This window comes from Pteropus vampyrus, unplaced genomic scaffold, assembly GCF_000151845.1.
Source record: "Pteropus vampyrus isolate Shadow unplaced genomic scaffold, Pvam_2.0 Scaffold3, whole genome shotgun sequence".
In the NCBI taxonomy this organism is placed as follows: Eukaryota; Metazoa; Chordata; class Mammalia; order Chiroptera; family Pteropodidae; genus Pteropus; species Pteropus vampyrus.
The window spans coordinates 4,560,982-4,574,889 of NW_011888784.1; the positions used below are offsets into that span (position 1 = coordinate 4,560,982).

The following is a 13,908-nucleotide window of genomic DNA, read 5'->3' on the forward strand; positions in this document are numbered from 1 at the left end:
CTGGATGTGCGGCCACCTGCGGCAGAGTCTTGTTCCATTTCTCCCTGTCTGTAGCCAACCCCTCAACCTCTCCAGGTTGCACCTGCAAGATGTGGCCCCAGATGGCGTCATCCTCGAAGGCTCCGACAGCACACGCTCTACACTTCCTCGCTCGCCCTGCTTTCTTTTCCATGATAGTGCCTGATGACGGGTGAATTAGACCAGCTGGTCTCAGCCTTAAATGGTAGCCTCCTGGGTAACAAACATTATGCCTTAGCCCTGTAAAAACTCTCTTTTCTTTAAAACAACTTTTTTTAAGGAGGAGAATTCTGGTTCATTTGTTCATGCCACAGATATTTAATGAGCACCTGCAAAGTACAGCCCCTGTGCTGTCACCGGCCCCATAGAAGCTCCCCTTACATTGAACCTCTCCACCCCTCCGCAGGCCTTCCCTGGGGACCAAAGGGGCTTGCTCACCAAATTCAGCTCCCTGGAGAGGAGGCTGCCTTCTTGCAGCTGAATCTTTAGAGAGAATCCAAATGCAGCAACAGGACTTCTCTCCTACGGCCTGATGCCAAGCAGATACCAAGTCCTCAAGCCCCTGGCAGCCCCCATCCCTCCCTCTCCCAATATCTCAGGAGAAGAAAGCTCTTAGCAGTGGTCAAGAAAGCTGAATAGATATTTTCTTTGTATCTCCTGGGAGGACCATGGTAAATACACAATAATGGAATGAATGAATGGACAAATGAATGAATGGACTGATGAATAAGCAAGTGAGTGAATGAAGGAAGGAACAAATGGAAATTTAGTCCCTGCCCCAAAGGAGTTTAAAATTCAGAGGAAAAGAACCAGGCTTGTAGAATGGCGGCACTGTGGGACTGAAGGGGACCCCAGGGATTGGACTCATCTCCTCCTTTTGTAGGAAAGGAAATGCAGGCTCGGAGGCAGGAGGGGCTGTGGGTGCGATGCCTGCAGCAGACCTCGGAGGTCAGAGGATGGTGAAGTCGCCCAGGGTGAGTGAGATCCGGAACCCAGTGCAAGGCTGCCCTACTTTTCCTCTGCTGCTGCCCTAAGTGTCCCTTGTCCTTGGGAAAAATTGCCTTTTCATATGGTTGGGAGTGGACAGCGCAATTTTTCTTTGAGGGTTAATTATTTTGCTGACAGCACAGATAATTAGGAATGAGCATCCCGGCGTGAGGGCGACAGCACCATCTGCTGTGAATATGTTTCAACCCTACCTTGCAGGGGGCCCTATCTTTACCCTCCCACCCCCCGCCCCCAGCAAAAATTCATGTGCTCTAGAGGTTTGCTTCAAGGGCTACAGCCACCAGGTGACCATGCCGCCAGTGGGATGGTCTAGTGACTGGCTTCTAAAGAGTGCAGCTTGTTCTCCCTCCGCTATTTGGCATCCAGTGCGTAGGGAGCTCCAAGGCTGAAGGAGAACCCATCGGGGTGCCTGGGACACAGAGCACTGGCACCAAGCGGACACCTTTTTGTTCTTCCCGTGGCCTGATGTCTTGAGGTCTGATCCTCTGTTGGCTGGAGGTGGGTGTGTGGGTCTGCACTGAGCTATGTGGACTGCCACTGGTGTTTGGGTAATTTTCCTGCCTAACTCCATAGATTTTCTACCTACCTATCCTGGGTATCCTGGGTATCCTGGGTTTCCTGGCCTTTGGCCTGTGCTGCTTGTTCTGGAAGGAGCTTGGCCCTGCCTTCCATTGCCAGGTAGGAATTTCCTAGGTTGTGGCTTCTTCTGTGTCAATAGAAGCAGAGCAGCTTTGGAATCAAGCAGAGAAACCCATTGTCAGCAGCAGCCAGGATCTTTCTTCATAGGGGTGGAAGTGTGTGTGTGTGTGTGTGTGTGTGTGTGTGTGTGTGTGTGTTTTAAGGAATATATCACATATACAAAAGAGCACTGACATGTATATATGCTTGGTAATAATAATTGCTCTGTTCTTTCAAAGGGGCTTCTAAACCCCAGTGCTGCTTGGCCCAGAAATGCCTCAGAGAACAGAGCCATAGGGAGCCAGGTTGCCCAAGAGGCTCAAGTTTGGCACAGCCCCCCCGCCCCAAAGCTGTGGCTATTTATCACAGCCAATTTCCTCTTTGCCTGAGCTGCTCCTGGTAGCTGGGAGCCTCCACATCCTTGTCTTCCCTATTTATCACTGTTATTTCTGTGCTTTCTCCTCCTAGACCCTCCTATCAGGGCAGACAGCAAAAGTGTGCTTGTTCTCTTCTCCCCATCCCCCCACAGCAGGCCAAGCCTGCCTCTGTTTCCTTCCTTCTTCCCACTCCTCTTGACCTGCCACACCCCAGAGGTGACACGAAATTACCCTAGGACCAGGGAGCTTACCGGAAAGAATGATAATTGGGAGTTAGGAATTCGTCTTGACTCTTTCGCTAACTTACTGTGTGACCTTTAGCAAGATTCTTAACCTCTCTGTGCTTCTGTTTCCTTATCTTTAAAATATCCCTTTACATTGCTTCTATGAAACCAAATGGGTCCAATGGATACGAAGTAGCTTGAAGAGAATAAACCAGTCTGTGTCGTAAGACATTGTCCCCATTGTGATTACAAAATCCACGGAACTTTATGTCTTTGCCTTCGTTTGCCACCCCCAGTCCCTTTCCATGATGCTTCCTCTTATCTGCAGTGCTGGGTACCCTGGCGGAGACTGTCCACCTGCCATAGTCCCTTCTCATCAGTGGGTTCACTGAGGCTCAGAGGAGTCTAAGTTTGGGGCAGAGCACATGGTCACAGCCATCTGGACAGCAGGAGCCCTCCCCCTTCACGCTAGTTGCTAGAGATCATGCCTGCTCAGAGGTGCAAGGCTGTGGCCAGTGTGGACCCATCTCCAGAGATGAGCAGATCTCTGTACTAGGTCAGGGCTGCTTCTAGCGGGAGCCCCTTACCACCAGCCCCCTACCACCTCAAAGCGCAAGCTTTGGTTTTGGCTGTGAAATGTGGTCACTCAGTAGATCCAGTGTCTGTGTCCCTCACCTAGTGAGGTCTACGTCTCCACCCTTGTCTCTTTCTCTGAGCAAAGGGCTGTGAAAGGAGGCTTACCATCAGCCACAGGTGGGTGGCCTTCCTGGAGCCCCCCAAACCACAGCACACCGGAAGCCTTGTTCCAGGGACCTGGGCTACAACAGTTGAGAACTTTATTTCTTGGTAGACATGTTCTTGTTCTTTGTGGTCTCATTGGTGGTGGTGGTGGTGGGTGGTAGGGGGGACCCAGGTCCTTCGTCTTTCCTGGGCAGTGAGGTTCTGTTGGTGGGTATGAGCCAAACTCTGAATGGTAAGTAGGATGAGTGACTGAAGGTGGGTCTTTCGGGAATATCAGGAAGATAAAACAAAACATGCAGTGGTAAGAAGACAGGAATGAAGGGGTGTGCATGTGCATGAGCTGGGGATAGGGTCGGTGGGTGGGACATTGGCAGTGAAGGCATGGTTCACACAGTCACTAAGAATTGCAAGACCTAATCATAAAGAGCAGTAAAAGGGTGGCTTGAAAGTCCTAGAACAGTTAAAACATGGACATGTGTCTGGCTGTGGTAACAGAGACTTCTGGTCTTCCTGCAGGTCCCCTCTGAAGTAGCTGGGAGCTCAGAAGGCCTTATCACGCCTGAGGAGTGTGCCAGCCAGGAAATCAATAAGAGATGGCGTGGAGCCCACCCAAGGCCTGATCTGCATAATCCACAGCCTGTTGGACCTGGAGCCTCCAAATCAGGGTGGGGGTGCACCAGCGAGGAGACTCAAGAAGAATCGATGCTTCGGCCCCCGGTGACATGTACACGGTGTAATGACAGGTAATGAACCTGAGGCTCATCTATTCTTTTTGAATGATATGACAGGTAGGAGAATATATCAGCCTGCAGTAGACATAAAATGTCAACCCTTGGCAAGATAACTATGCAAACAAACCCAGTAAAGCCTGATAAGATGATAGATGGATGCTTTCTGGTTATTAGTTTCGGCCCCATGCGCTTGCTAGAGCCAGGCCCCAGAAGATTTAGCATAAGGTAGGTTTACTTCCTATTCCTTATAGGAAAGCTTGATGCCATTAGGGAAGTAGTACCTCTTGTTTGAAGAACTCGGAGTAACAAATCAAGAAGTCTTTATTCCCCATTGGCTCCCTTGGGAAGCAGGGAGTGGATGGCAGCGGGGAAGCAGAGGCAGTGAGGGGTGAAGGAGCTCTTTCCTGTATTGGTGATGCCTGAGGGATAGACCTGGAGACTCAGCGTCGGGAAGACTTCTGGATGGGCTCAGATTTCTTAAATGACAGGGTGAAGTGATGGGTCAATATTTCTTATTAAAAAAATAAAGGAAAAGGGGAACTTGTGGCTCCCTGCATCCCTCTAAGGATGCCAGAACGAGTAGCAGATGATCAGGGGTAGTTGGGGGCATCATGAATAGGGGTCTGGAGAGCCCAGGAGGGGCTGGCACACATGGTAGAGAGGTCAGCCAAGGTAGGAAGCATTGAGCAGGTCCTAAGATCCTGGAAGGCAGGGCCTGAAACTGGAAGGATTGGGGTGGGGGGGCAGTGAGACTGGATACCCCAAAGATGAGCTCTGCTCCATTGGTCTTGTTGTTGTCACTGTGTGTGTTGTACAGGGTACCACTCTGGCAACTTCCACCTCGGGAAAACGGCAGGCCTCGGGGGAGCAAAAATAGCTGAGGGCCTTGGGAAACTGACCAGGGCCAATGGCCTGGGGCAGGAGGCCCGAGGGGGTGTGGTGAATTCCATTCCAGTGTAGGCCAGTGTCAGGGTACACAGCATCAAGCCAAGGGGTGGGGAGGGGCAGAGTATTAAGACTTCTGGGTGGCCTTGTTCTAAATCAGGCAGAAAGAATAAGATGGAGAAGGAATCCAGAAAGCTGAGCCCAGCTCTAGGAAATGGATCAGCCATAGGCACCAGGCAGGCACAGGGTTTGGCTCCTGTCTATATGAGGAAACGGAAAGGGAATCGAGTGCCAGGGACCCCAGAAAGGATAGTCGGGGTACTGGCTGTGCCTAGAGGGGCTTAGCTTGGGAGCTGCCAGCTTCACAGGTGCCGGGGCTAGCTCTGTCCCTGGGCACCCCAAGCCACAGTACACTGGCCCTGGGCTATTCCCAGACCCTACCTCTCAGTGGGGCAAGTGGTCTGTGCATCCTAGACTTGACTGGGGACCTGGGCATGGCTGACCCTGTGGGGCCTTGTGGTGAGAGGTAAAGCAAGGCAGGAGGAGGTGTGAAGGGTCCAGCCCTGCAGGCAGGTGGGTGAGGACCTCATCATGCATGCGGCCTCAGCAAGGTAAGGACAACGTACTTCCTAACCAAGGCAAGGAAGAGCAAAGGATCTGGTCTATCAGAAGGTTCTTAACCTAGTTTACCAATATTTACTGAATGCCTATTGTGCACTGGGCACTGTGCTAGGTGCCAGAAGTATAAAGACACAGGAGGGATGTTTGCTCCCAGGGGAGGGAGTATATATGGGGAGGAGGAAAATGAACAGGAGTGGAGACAGATCCATGGCTCTGAAAGCTTCGGTCTCTGATCTTCAAAAAACAGACAATACTTACTCACAGGCCAGTTAGGAGAATAAAATAAAATAAAATATGCAAAACACTTGGCACAGCAGCTGGCGCCCTAATAAGTGATCAATACATTTAGTTTACTTCCATTGTTCTGCTCTTGGAGGAGCTCACAGCGGTGGGGGTGGGGGAAACACGTCCTCATTCCCAGGGCTGTCAGCTGCTAACAGGGTTTGAGGCCTGGGCTTTGAAAACCTGGTTATCAGAATTCCCCTGGCCATGGAAAATGTGGTTTGAGGTAAATCTGAGCACTCAGGACTGGTGCCTACATGTGAGTGCTTTGACAGCTGCTGCGCCTGGGGATTCTGTGTGGGCATCGAGGGCGACAGAGGGTGGGAAGGGTGGGCACAGGAATTTACAGAAGTGTTGAGAAGAGAGGACATTCTCAGAATGCTTGAGAGTCTCGCCTCCTCGGCTGTTCTTGGGCGTGAGGCAGGGTGAGGTGGGTACTGAAACCCGGTCAAGACTCGGCACCAGGAGCCCTGGAGAAGCTGAGCACGAGCCACGCATGTGATTTTAAATTTTCCAGCAGCTACCTTAAAAAAGGCAGACATCGCAAGTGAACTTAATTGTAATAATGTGTTTTATTTAACTCAACATGGCCAAAGTATTATCATCGCAGTATAGAATCAACGTAAAATTTATTGGTGAGATAGTCTACATTCTTCTTTCATACGAAGTCTTTGAAGTCCAGTGTGTCTTTTTGACGAGCCGCGTGTTAGGTGCTCCATAGCTACATGTGGATAGCGGCTACTGTATTGAACGCTCAGGTCTAGAATCTAGACTAGAATGTAGAATACCTTGCCAAGGGGTACCTAGGTGTCAAGTGAATCCTGAGCTAAATGACAGGATTTACTATTATGTCCTCTTCTTATGACACATTTGTAATTAATCCCTGGGGAAATTGGTTTGAGTGATGAGAAATTTGATGATTTACTTGTTCTAGATGGTGACATATATTCTCTGGAACCAGCCCTGGCTGTGGACCTCACCAGCTGGGCTCAGGACACTGCCACCTGTGCTGGTTGTGGGGCTGACCTTAGGTAGTTCCTGAAGCTCTCTGAGCCTCAGAAGCTTCATTAAAAGTGGAACTAATGATTTCTATCTTGCTGGGTAACTATCAGGACTAAATAAAATAATGAATAACCACTCTGTGACAATGTCAAGAAATAATCCTTTTTATTTTTCTAAATCAAATGAAAACCAATTTGAGTTCCCCTACTGGCTAAGTGTGACACAATCTTCCTAGTAGGCATTTCTGTTGTTCTGTTTCTATGCTTCTGTTGTATGAGAACCATGGAGCTTTTCAGGTCAGGACAAATGGGGAGGGGGCAGGTCCTGGACCTTGGCCCAGGGTGGTGGCAGCTGCCTGTGGCCCCTCCTTATCCAGACCTGTGTGCTCAACTGGAGGCACCAAGCCCCGCAGGCAGCTTGTGGCCCTATGTCAGCTCTGCCATAGGGAACACTGGGCGTGGACACCACCAGGGGACTGTGTTCCAGTGACTTGAGGGTTGTCGGCCACTCTAGGACCCATTCCCTAAGCCGTCTCTAATACCTTGAGACCCAACCCAGGGATCCTAATCCAAAAGCTGCATGTCCTACAGCCCTCTCTCTCTCCTGTCTCCCAGACTCAGCTTTTTACAAAGGCGCATCCCTACCTTACCTGCCTGCTTTCTTTCTCCGTAAAAATAAAGGTAACTCCCCCTTAGGGCCAGGGATCCCATTGTCACAGAATATGGCTGCTCTTTCTGTGGGGGGAAGTACATTTTTTGTTATTCTGTGAATGACACCTGCTCTAGTCACTGGCCCCCCAAACAGCAGCAGAAAACAGTGATTGCTGTGGCATTTAGTCACATAGCACCCTGACACATGTAACTGGCTCAGGGTCAGCACACCACAAAATCCAATTCTCCTGTGCCCAGCCGCACCTGGAGAATGGGTTACATAATTCCTGCCTTCTGGGGTTTTTCTGTGACTGAAATGAGATAGGGTATCTGAAAGGCCTTTGCAAAGTTATAAAATATTATTGAAACTCTTAATCCCTGCCTAGGGGTGTTTTCTGGTCTGGGAGCTGGGTCGATTCTTAAGGTGCCCGTCTCCTGGCGTCACATGGCAGGTCCAGCGGCCAAGCACTGTCCCCTCGCCAGCAGGCTCAGCTGCGGGCTCCTACTAGGTGTTCCTCCACACAGGACCAGAGCCTCTGAAGTAGCCCCTTGTCTCCTGCTCTCCTCTGGTAGCAGCAATATGTTTTCCTGACATCTGAGTTTGGAATCCACCTGGATTATCATGAAAGTTCATAATTCCTCCTTCTGGGCCTAAGGGGAGTGAGACAGCCGTCTAAGTTCCATAGGTCCTCCTGTCCCACCTGGCATGGGCTTGGTGAGGATCCTGCCACAGGGAAGGAGATTCGAAGGGAGCAGCTACAGGCAGACTCCATGTTCTCAGGGCCTGGTGTGGAGGGAGCAGAGTAAGGAGGTGCAGGTCGGTGACATGAAGCTGACCTGGACGTCAGCTGTGCTGGAATCAGTACAAAGTCTACAGAACAAATGGAAGTTCTCCGGGCCTGGGGACTGCAAGGGTGTTGTAAGGGTTGGGTCAGTATTTGATGGTGTGGGGCTGGGTCAGTGGTCCATGGATGCTCACCACAGTGGTCTGTGGGTCCCTGTGCTGCTGCCTCTGGATGGGAGATTCCTCCTTCCAGAGCTTCCTGTTGAGTGCTCAAGGCTGTCACGAGTCCAAAGAGTCCCCCAAACCATTGTCATTGTGACTTAACATCTATTTTAAGAGTTAATCTATAGCATGTTTGGGGGACAGTGAGGAAGGGGTTTCACAAAATCAAGCACATTTAGATATAAACGTAATCCTGACTCTTTCTGAGCTTGCTGTGTGACCCTGTGCGGAGCTCTCGATTTCCCCGGGCCTCAGTGTTCTCGTATGTTAAATGGGCATGAGAAAGTACCACTGTGAGAAAGTACCACCAGTCGAAAAGTAAGAGGTGCTATGAATCTTAATCACCCCAAATTTGAGAGTATTATATGGCAACACCCTATCCTTGCCAAGTCTAACACTGTGTAATTCTCTTCTTCAATACTGGCCTCTTTATTGCTTCCTGGAAGTCCATGGGGAACAGCTTCTGATATGTCACCTTAATTTTTGCAGCAGGGGAAGGCAAAGAGCCACATTGCCCTTGACTGACAACCTTCATATGGCTATTTAACGATTTTAATTTTTCATGATTCCACTGATAAAAATAGTACCTGACTAAAAACAAATACATTTGTATTTTCCATCTCCTTAATTCGTTTCTAATTTGGGGGTTCTTATTAGCTTAAAATTATCTCACTGAAATGGTCCTTAGATGATAAAAAAAAAAGTGAAAACCACAATCAATTCTGGAGAGATTTTACTATTTAATTATGTTGATTGGAGCACTAGAGACCCCTGGCAAAACGAACTTCTCAGAATAAGCTTGATTTGTGTAATTTGGTTTTTAAAATTTTTTGGATGCATATTTATCATGTTAAACTATGTGTTCTTGTTATCCTTGAGAGTCTGACTCATCTCCTTAGAGGTGGATGGAGGAATCCATGGGCTGAGACCCTGGGACTCCAGCTAAAGCCCGTGGAGTCACTGATAGGCCCTGGCCTGAAGGAAATGTGGAGTCCCCAGCTTGTCTGGTCATTTAAAAATGTCTTTTCATAAAAAAAAAAAAAAAAAGAAAAAAGAAAAGAAAAAAAACGGAAAGTAAAAGGTCACATAGAGCAGTGGTCCCCAACCTTTTCGGCACCAGGGACCGGTGCTCCTATGAGAATCTAATGTCTGATGTTCTGAGTGGAGCTGAGACGGTGATGCTAGCACTGGGGAGCGGCTGCAAATAAAGATGAAGCTTCGCTCGCTCACCGCTCACCTTCTGCTGTATAGCTTGGTTCCTTGTGGGTCACAGACTAGTACTGGTCTGCGGCCAGGGGTTTGGGGATCCCTCACATCGAGATAGCCTAGGAAAAGATGGGGTGATAGAATTTTAGTGCCTGATAGTAGAAGAGAGTCTTCCATGAAATCATAGAAAATGAGAAAATCCTAGGTTAGAGATGTATCTAGAAACAAATTCTAGAATGTTGATAGAATTACGGAAACACTGGTAGGACCTAGTTGCTTGAAAAGACATGTCCCCCATCATTCAAACCCGTGGATCAATATTAGCTTTGCTGCAAGTTGGACAACCAGACGTAATAGGAAGGATGCAGTACCACTCATGACGTTTTCTTGCCATGAAGCTGAACCTAAATCTGCTCAGTTCTATAGATCTCATTACCACTTTATACAGGGACTAGAGGAACATGCGAAATATCGCCACAGGGGGGCCATCCCCAAATCCAGACCAAGAGAAGCTCTTCAGGACAAATGCCCTAACTTCTCCAGTAGAACAGTGAGGGGAAATAAAAAGGCGAAGTAGGGGCAATTGTTATAGATTAATAGAGTCTTAAGAGATATACCAATCAAATGTACTCTATGAGTCTGGTTTGAATCCTGATCAAGCTTACCTGCTGCAGGAGGACATATTTGAGAGAATCAAGGTTAGGTACAGGCTGAGTGATAGATATTCAGGAATTATTGTTAATTTTTTTAGGCTGTATAATATTGTAGCAATGTTATATCCTAAGTATTTATAGATGACATGATATGATGTCTGGGATTTTCTTTAAAGTATTTCAGAAAAAAAGGGGATAGCAAAAACAGAAAGTTGAATGTTGTTGAAGCTGGTTTGGTGATTGGTGATGGCTTTGTGGAGATTTACTATGCTCTTTTATTTTTGTGTATTTGAAAAAGTCAATAGTAAAAAGTAAAAAAATATAATAATTAGAAGAAATGTTCTTACTAGCTAGCTGAGCTCTGAAATTTCACCATTAGAGCTTTATTCGTCTAGCTGAAGACTTTCTTAGTCTATAATATACGGCTTCTCCTAGGAGCGTGGTTTACCCTTTAGGAAAGTCACAGTGGGCAGTAGAAGTTCTCTCAGTACAGGTTGCTCTAGGTGTCCCATGCAAAAGGATTCCAGGAAAGGAAAGTTTGGAAAAGGTTGTGTTGAACTAAGTCCAATAGGATTCTTCAGAGCCTTGGTTATACTAATATACACTGTGCATCTTGGATGGGGGTGCGCTATAGCAATGCAGTGTTCCCCACAATCATTTGTCATGTGCTTTGAAGGAGATAGAAACATCCAGCCTCTCCAAAGAAAGTCTGAGTAAGAGCCAGAACCTGGGTTCCAGAGCTGTTTCTGTACTAACTGATCGTTGGGCAATCACTCAAACTTTCTAAGCCTGTTTTCTTACCTGTGAAATGACTTAATATCACCTGCCACCTACCCTATGAGAAAATGAAAGCGCTTCCTAAGGTATAAAGCCCAAGACCCCAGATTAAGTGGTATGATTGTTTCTTAGTCAGTTTTTGAAACTCTGTCCATAAGTTTCTTGGAAATTCATGGCTCTGTACACAGGCATAGTCTACCATCACTAAGTATGGACTGTTGTGGGTGTCACATGCTCAAAAGATACAGAGGTGGTAAAAACAAGTTCTCTGCCCTTAGGGAGCTCACGATGGAGTTGGGGAGGCAAGAAGAATAAACTGTGATGGGGACTAGCAAAGCCATGAGCCCTAGGGATAAATGAAAGACTTAGATTCAGAGCAAAGGGGGATCACTTTTAGCTGGGGTGGTCCTCGAAGGCCACCTGGAGGAGGTGGCACTTGCCTGGGCCTCGAAGCCTGGGGAAGATTTGGACAGGCCATCTCTTTGTTGGTTATGGATCACTCGGTTGGAACGCTTCCCTGTCTCCCGCCTCCACACGCCCACATTCTGCAGCTGAGCACATAAACCTTGTTTGGATTACAGTCTTATCTGACTCGGGGGTCCAAGTCCTCCCTATCCGGAACTGAGGTCAGTGATCCCCCTGCCCGGCCCTCCCAGCCTCTCCCCCTCCCTGTCTCCACCCCTTGTTTCCATCTTCCCACCAGAGCTAAGAGGCTGGGATTGCTCACCCTGTCCACACTCCCTCACTCTCTCCTGCCTTCTCTTTTAAGTTTTAAAAAAAAAGTATAAACCACAGAAACAAAGCAACAAATTATGACTTAGAGACATCCAAACCTTCATGTGGAAATGTTTACCATCATCATCAAATCCTTCCTTTGGGCAGTAGGAGAGGACACCTGAGTGGAAACCTTGGAGAAGATGTGTAGTAGTCGCTTAAGTCCAGGTGAAAGAATGTGAGGTGCTCCTAGGAGCTGGCTCGGTTTCCTGGGTGCAGAGAGCTGGTTGGGGGGGCTCTGACTCCCCCCCCCCCCCCGCCGCCCCGCCACACACACAAGGTGTGCCTGTTTTTATCCAGGATGTGAATAGCAGTTCAGGACACTCGTTGTGTAAGAGCCCATACTGTCCTTCAATTTGCGCAGCAAGAATGACAGAAAAGGCCTCAGGAAAGGACAGATTTGTGGTGGATGCTTCAAGTCAAAGGGGTCTCAGCTCTGTGCCACACGAGGATTCAGAGATAAGCTGGACACATGCCTTGTCCTCAAGAGCCCTGCGTGGACAGAGCTCAGCTTACTCCTGGCGTGTTTTAAGGCTCAGAAAGCTATTGTTAGTATTGATATTTTGGGAAAGGACTTACCCAGTGCCTGACACAAAGTTGGCCTCACTGTGGACTTTCACAGCAACCACAGACCTCAGCTTTGGTGAGTTCTGTCTCTGACACTTGGGATAGGTGACTTTGATTCTGAGTCTCAGCATCCTCAAGTGTAAGATGGGGTTACCATGCCTCTCTCCCAGGATGGTTGGAAGGATGGAATAAATGATGTAGAGAGAAGTCTTGGCCCCCACGTGCCCTCAACATCTTTTAGTTTTTGTTTCTTCCCCTTCTGCCATTGAGAAGTAATAAGACATGGGACAAGTTGTGCCAAGCGTCAGTTTCCTCATCTATTAAATAGAAATAATTAGATTACTTGTTCTACTGGTATCATTTAACTATGAAGAGAGAGTTTAATGGGCAATGTATATAAAAACACTTCAAGGAATATAAAGAGTTATTCAAACATTTAAAAAATGCATAGATATGTATTCATATATACAAACCCACACATACAAACCATATTCAGAAGACAAAATCTGAGTGACAAAATGTGTCCTTATCATGGTGTAGGTGGTCTGAGAGGGAGAGATATAGCCCCTGACTCTAGACTGGTTTATGTTATGCTTTTTTTTTTTGGCTCTTTCAATTTCCCAGAGGGCATTTGTCCACTTTTTCTGGGCTCTGCAGCCCCCGGCAGAGGGAGGTACAGGAGAAGCACATGCGCCAGGCCCGGCAGATCTGGTGCCCAGCTCTGCCTCTGACACTGCCCTGTGTGACCCTGAGCAAGTTATATAGCCACTTCCTCAGACAAAAAAAATGAAGGTTAAAGACTGTCAGCCACAGGCCATCAAGAGAACCCGTCAGGAAGATGAGTTAAAGCCTTTCTAAGTTGTAAAGTGGTGACCAAATGGAAGAGGCCACCACCATCCTTAGAACTGTCAGCCAAGCCTTCTGAACCCGGTGGAACAAAAGATTTAATACGCTTGTTAATTGATTAATATGCATTCTGCCATTTCAGCTGCCTTTTGGGAAGACTGTGGCAATTATTTTTATATAAGAGAGACACTCCTTAAAGAAGCCACTCCTGACCCTGACCCTCCGTTGCTTTTCTGAGTCTGAGGGCATATCTCCTCCCAGCCCTGGCGGGTACAGTCAGGTGGCTGTTGAGGCTGAGACCAGCCATCCATTTACCCACTTAGTCTAATTTGCTTTGTAACTCAGCACTCACTGTGGGCTTTGATTTACAGTTAATGGTTCATCTTTAAATGAACACTTGTCTGGAATCTTCCGTCAGTCAATGGTGGTGCTATTGACCTGGCAGCTGAGTCTTGGAGTGCCAAGTCTGGGTTTTTTTTGGTTTGGTTTGGTTTTTTTTTGCCGTTATTTTCCCAACCAGCCACATAAAGAACCCTCCACAAATATGGATTCATTTTATTTTCAGGCCACATGGCGCAGTGTAAAGAGCATGGGGCTGAGTAGGGAGATAGGAGCTGTCAGCCCAGCCTTGCCATTAATTCACTGTGTGATGCCAAGCAAGAAAGTCACTTGACCTCTCGAGGCCTCGGTTTCGCATCTGCTGGTTGGCACATGGTTTGGAGGGGAGCTCTTCCCCTGAATTTCTGACTTGGCACCACAGCCTAACCTGGTATGCAGTGAGTGGGAGAGGTCTGTGTTCGGATTACAAAAATTGTAACTGTTTTGTGTAAGAAAAAATTAAAACAGTATAGAACTATTTATC

General features: G+C 47.8%; 1 protein-coding gene across 1 annotated transcript in view; it reads left to right on the forward strand.

Annotated features, from left to right (window-relative positions):
* ZBTB7C (zinc finger and BTB domain containing 7C) overlaps positions 1-13,908 on the forward strand; it is a 275,712-nt gene that overhangs the window by 18,182 nt on the left and 243,622 nt on the right. Inside the window, exon 2 of the mRNA XM_023530901.1 lies at positions 3,563-3,789. The gene's annotated coding sequence lies outside the window, so the exon portion shown is untranslated. The remainder of the gene's footprint in view (positions 1-3,562; positions 3,790-13,908) is intronic.